This window comes from Pseudophryne corroboree, chromosome 4 (genome assembly GCF_028390025.1).
Source record: "Pseudophryne corroboree isolate aPseCor3 chromosome 4, aPseCor3.hap2, whole genome shotgun sequence".
NCBI classification, from domain to species: Eukaryota; Metazoa; Chordata; class Amphibia; order Anura; family Myobatrachidae; genus Pseudophryne; species Pseudophryne corroboree.
This window is the reverse complement of record NC_086447.1, coordinates 18927430-18932429: the sequence shown is the minus strand read 5'-3', so window position 1 is coordinate 18932429 and position 5000 is coordinate 18927430. Positions and strand designations below refer to the sequence as shown.

The following is a 5000-nucleotide window of genomic DNA, read 5'->3' as shown; positions in this document are numbered from 1 at the left end:
GCAAAAAAATAAAAATAATTGTCTGTGCATACTCTCATGTAGCACAATTATCTTCACTAGCTCAAAAGGGCCGCTCATTGTCCAACATGAATTGTCAAATCAGAACAAACAATGGAATATCCCCATCATTCCTGGAACACTTGATTAGTTTACAAAACAATCAAAATTTAAAAGAGTGTAGAAGATTTGATAGGCTCAAGCATCTCTAATCTTGATGTAAGTTTGGCTACACTAAAAAATCTATTGAAAGTGCTTTCCAAACTAGCTCTGTAGCCAGTTGATAGTAATTTCACAAATATAAGTCAAACTATTAGTGATATTTTCCAAATGATTAAACATGACAATTTGTGTGATAAAGCAACACAGGAATAAGTAGTTGAATCTCTTTTGTGTTGTCAAATCATTTTTCATTTTGCTTGGAAAGTTGATAATGTTTAAAATTAACACTCAATCATTTTAATAGCACATAATATCACAGCTGTATGATCATGGAATCCTTCGATAGCTCAGCTGGTAGAGCGGAGGACTGTAGAGGAGATTGGTACAGAAATCCTTAGGTCGCTGGTTCAATTCCGGCTCAAACGGTGACATTTTTGATAAACTTAGATGTCAGTACTGACATTTTACAAACCCAAAACTATACCAAGTATAAAGCATTCTCCAAGTTATATTTTAAAAATCATTAACGCAGGTCACTGTGGTCAGGATTAACTTCCCATGGAAATCATCTCTGATACAATATTACTTCAGTCTTCCTCACAGCCTGAAATGAAGTAGCTCAACCCATAGAGAAACTTTTGTGAAAACATCACATTGAGTGAGAGGTAGTCGTGGCCGAGTGGTTAAGGTGATGGACTAGAAATCCATTAGGGTCTCTCCGCGCAGGTTCAAATCCTGCAGACTACGACCGCATGGTTGTTTTATTTTTCAGAAAATTTACTAAAAGCTTGAAACCAGTGTTGCTCAGGGTGAGTCAGGAACTGGCACATCAAAATCTTTAGGATGCCTGCCTGTTCTCTCTTTCTCTATCCGTCATTCTCCTCCTCTACTTGAGACTGAGCCCAGGAATCTCAGCAGCCATACTAAGTAGCATTTATTAATTACAAATGCATTTTGAATGTCAAATTTGTAAGAAAGTTTTGTACATTTAGCAAAATATCAAATTCATTTGAAAGAAAATGATGTCCACTCAAAGTAAAAAGAGCTTTGGTTACTTTCAATGCACAACATTTTACTTTCAAATCGTGTCAGATGACTTTCAGTGCTAATTATTATATCATTAATCTCTCCTTTATTAAAAATTGTGCTTTAATGCAAAAAAAGAAAAATAATTGTCTGTGCATACTCTCATGTAGCACAATTATCTTCACTAGCTCAAAAGGGCCGCTCATTGTCCAAAATGAATTGTCAAATCAGAACAAACAATGGAATATCCCCATCATTCCTGGAACACTTGATTAGTTTACAAAACAAGCAAAATTTAAAAGAGTGTAGAAGGTTTGATAGGCTCAAGCATCTCTAATCTTGATGTAAGTTTGGCTACACTAAAAAATCTATGGAAAGTGCTTTCCAAACTAGCTCTGTAGCCAGTTGATAGTAATTGCACAAATATAAGTCAAACTATTAGTGATATTTTCCAAATGATTAAACATTACAATTTGTGTGATAAAGCAACACAGGAATAAGTAGTTGAATCTCTTTTGTGTAGTCAAATCATTTTTCATTTTGCTTGGAAAGTTGATAATGTTTAAAATTAACACTCAATCATTTTAATAGCACGTAATATCACAGCTGTGTGATCATGGAATCCTTCGTTAGCTCAGCTTGTAGAGCGGAAGACTGTAGAGGAGATTGGTACAGAAATCCTTAGGTCGCTGGTTCAATTCCGGCTCAACGGATGACGCTTTTGATAAACTTAGATGTCAGTACTGACATTTTACAAACCCAAAACTATACCAAGTATAAAGCATTCTCCAAGTTATATTTTAAAAATCATTAACGCAGGTCACTGTGGTCAGGATTAACTTCCCATGGAAATCATCTCTGATACAATATTACTTCAGTCATCCTCACAGCCTGAAATGAAGTAGCGCAACCCATAGAGAAACTTTTGTGAAAACATCACATTGAATGAGAGGTAGTCATGGCCGAGTGGTTAAGGCGATGGACTAGAAATCCATTGGGGTCTCCCCGTGCAGGTTCAAATCCTGCCAACTACGACCACATGGTTGTTTTATTTTTCAGAAAATTTACTAAAAGCTTGAAACCAGTGTTGCTCAGGGTGAGTCAGGAACTGGCACATCAAAATCTTTAGGATGCCTGCCTGTTCTCTCTTTCTCTATCCGTCATTCTCCTCCTCTACTTGAGACTGAGCCCAGGAATCTCAGCAGCCATTCTAAGTAGCATTTATTAATTACAAATGCATTTTGAATGTCAAATTTGTAAGAAAGTTTTGTACATTTAGCAAAATATCAAATTCATTTGAAAGAAAATGATGTCCACTCAAAGTAAAAAGAGCTTTGGTTACTTTCAATGCACAACATTTTACTTTCAAATCGTGTCAGATGACTTTCAGTGCTAATTATTATATCATTAACCTCTACTTTATTAAAAATTGTGCTTTATGCAAAAAAAGAAAAAGCACAATTATTAAAAATTGTGCTTTAATGCAAAAAAAGAAAAATAATTGTCTGTGCATACTCTCATGTAGCACAATTATCTTCACTAGCTCAAAAGGGCCGCTCATTGTCCAAAATGAATTGTCAAATCAGAACAAACAATGGAATATCCCCATCATTCCTGGAACATTTGATTAGTTTACAAAACAAGCAAAATTTAAAAGAGTGTAGAAGGTTTGATAGGCTCAAGCATCTCTAATCTTGATGTAAGTTTGGCTACACTAAAAAATCTATTGAAAGTGCTTTCCAAACTAGCTCTGTAGCCAGTTGATAGTAATTGCACAAATATAAGTCAAACTATTAGTGATATTTTCCAAATGATTAAACATGACAATTTGTGTGATAAAGCAACACAGGAATAAGTGGTTGAATCTCTTTTGAGTAGTCAAATCATTTTTCATTTTGCTTGGAAAGTTGATAATGTTTAAAATTAACACTCAATCATTTTAATAGCACGTAATATCACAGCTGTATGATCATGGAATACTTCGATAGCTCAGCTGGTAGAGCGGAGTACTGTAGAGGAGATTGGTACAGAAATCCTTAGGTTGCTGCTTCAATTCCGGCTCAAAGGATGACGCTTTTGATAAACTTAGATGTCAGTACTGACATTTTACAAACCCAAAACTATACCAAGTATAAAGCATTCTCCAAGTTATATTTTAAAAATCATTAACGCAGGTCACTGTGGTCAGGATTAACTTCCCATGGAAATCATCTCTGATACAATATTACTTCAGTCTTCCTCACAGCCTGAAATGAAGTAGCTCAACCCATAGAGAAACTTTTGTGAAAACATAACCTTGAATGAGAGGTAGTCGTGGCCGAGTGGTTAAGGCGATGGACTAGAAATCTATTGGGGTCTCCCCGCGCAGGTTCAAATCCTGCCGACTACGACCGCGTGATTGTTTTATTTTTCAGAAAATTTACTAAAAGCTTGAAACCAGTGTTGCTCAGGGTGAGTCAGGAACTGGCACATCAAAATCTTTAGGATGCCTGCCTGTTCTCTCTTTCTCTATCCGTCATTCTCCTCCTCTACTTGAGACTGAGCCCAGGAATCTCAGCAGCCATACTAAGTAGCATTTATTAATTACAAATGCATTTTCAATGTCAAATCTGTAAGAAAGTTTTGTACATTTAGCAAAATATCAAATTCATTTGAAAGAAAATGATGTCCACTCAAAGTAAAAACAGCTTTGGTTACTTTCAATGCACAACATTTTACTTTCAAATCGTGTCAGATGACTTTCAGTGCTAATTATTATATCATTAACCTCTCCTTTATTAAAAATTGTGCTTTATGCAAAAAAAGAAAAAGCACAATTATTAAAAATTGTGCTTTAATGCAAAAAATAAAAATCATTGTCTGTGCATACTCTCATGTAGCACAATTATCTTCACTAGCTCAAAAGGGCCGCTCATTGTCCAAAATGAATTGTCAAATCAGAACAAACAATGAAATATCCCCTTCATTCCTGGAACATTTGATTAGTTTACAAAACAAGCAAAATTTAAAAGAGTGTAGAAGGTTTGATAGGCTCAAGCATCTCTAATCTTGATGTAAGTTTGGCTACACTAAAAAATCTATTGAAAGTGCTTTCCAAACTAGCTCTGTAGCCAGTTGATATTAATTGCACAAATATAAGTCAAACTATTAGTGATATTTTCCAAATGATTAAACATGACAATTTGTGTGATAAAGCAACACAGGAATATGTAGTTGAATCTCTTTTGTGTAGTCAAATCATTTTTCATTTTGCTTGGAAAGTTGATAATGTTTAAAATTAACACTCAATCATTTTAATAGCACGTAATATCACAGCCGTATGATCATGGAATCCTTCGATAGCTCAGCTGGTAGAGCGGAGGACTGTAGAGGAGATTGGTACAGAAATCCTTAGGTCGCTGGTTCAATTCCGGCTCGAAGGATGACATTTTTGATAAACTGAGATGTCAGTACTGACATTTTACAAACCCAAAACTATACCAAGTATAAAGCATTCTCCAAGTTATATTTTAAAAAGTATTAACGCAGGTCACTGTGGTCAGGATTAACTTCCCATGGAAATCATCTCTGATACAATATTAATTCAGTCATCCTCACAGCCTGAAATGAAGTAGCTCAACCCATAGAGAAACTTTTGTGAAAACATCACATTGAGTGAGAGGTAGTCGTGGCCGAGTGGTTAAGGTGATGGACTAGAAATCCATTGGGGTCTCCCCATGCATGTTCAAATCCTACCGACTACGACCGCATGATTGTTTTATTTTTCAGAAAATTTACTAAAAGCTTGAAACCAGTGTTGCTCAGGGTGAGTCAGG

At 35.5% G+C, this 5000-nt stretch overlaps 6 non-coding genes across 6 annotated transcripts; all 6 read left to right on the top strand.

The window, feature by feature from the left end:
• The first annotated feature begins 495 nt into the window (after positions 1-495).
• TRNAY-GUA (transfer RNA tyrosine (anticodon GUA)) lies at positions 496-586 on the top strand. The gene is given in 2 exon segments: positions 496-532; positions 550-586. It is a non-coding gene; the product is annotated as a tRNA-Tyr (tRNA).
• A 238-nt stretch (positions 587-824) lies between these two features.
• TRNAS-AGA (transfer RNA serine (anticodon AGA)) lies at positions 825-906 on the top strand. Its single transcript has one exon. It is a non-coding gene; the product is annotated as a tRNA-Ser (tRNA).
• A 1231-nt stretch (positions 907-2137) lies between these two features.
• Positions 2138-2219, top strand: TRNAS-AGA (transfer RNA serine (anticodon AGA)). Its single transcript has one exon. It is a non-coding gene; the product is annotated as a tRNA-Ser (tRNA).
• A 1273-nt stretch (positions 2220-3492) lies between these two features.
• On the top strand, positions 3493-3574 carry TRNAS-AGA (transfer RNA serine (anticodon AGA)). Its single transcript has one exon. It is a non-coding gene; the product is annotated as a tRNA-Ser (tRNA).
• Positions 3575-4517: 943 nt separating this feature from the next.
• Positions 4518-4607, top strand: TRNAY-GUA (transfer RNA tyrosine (anticodon GUA)). The gene is given in 2 exon segments: positions 4518-4554; positions 4572-4607. It is a non-coding gene; the product is annotated as a tRNA-Tyr (tRNA).
• A 239-nt stretch (positions 4608-4846) lies between these two features.
• Positions 4847-4928, top strand: TRNAS-AGA (transfer RNA serine (anticodon AGA)). Its single transcript has one exon. It is a non-coding gene; the product is annotated as a tRNA-Ser (tRNA).
• Positions 4929-5000: the final 72 nt, after the last annotated feature.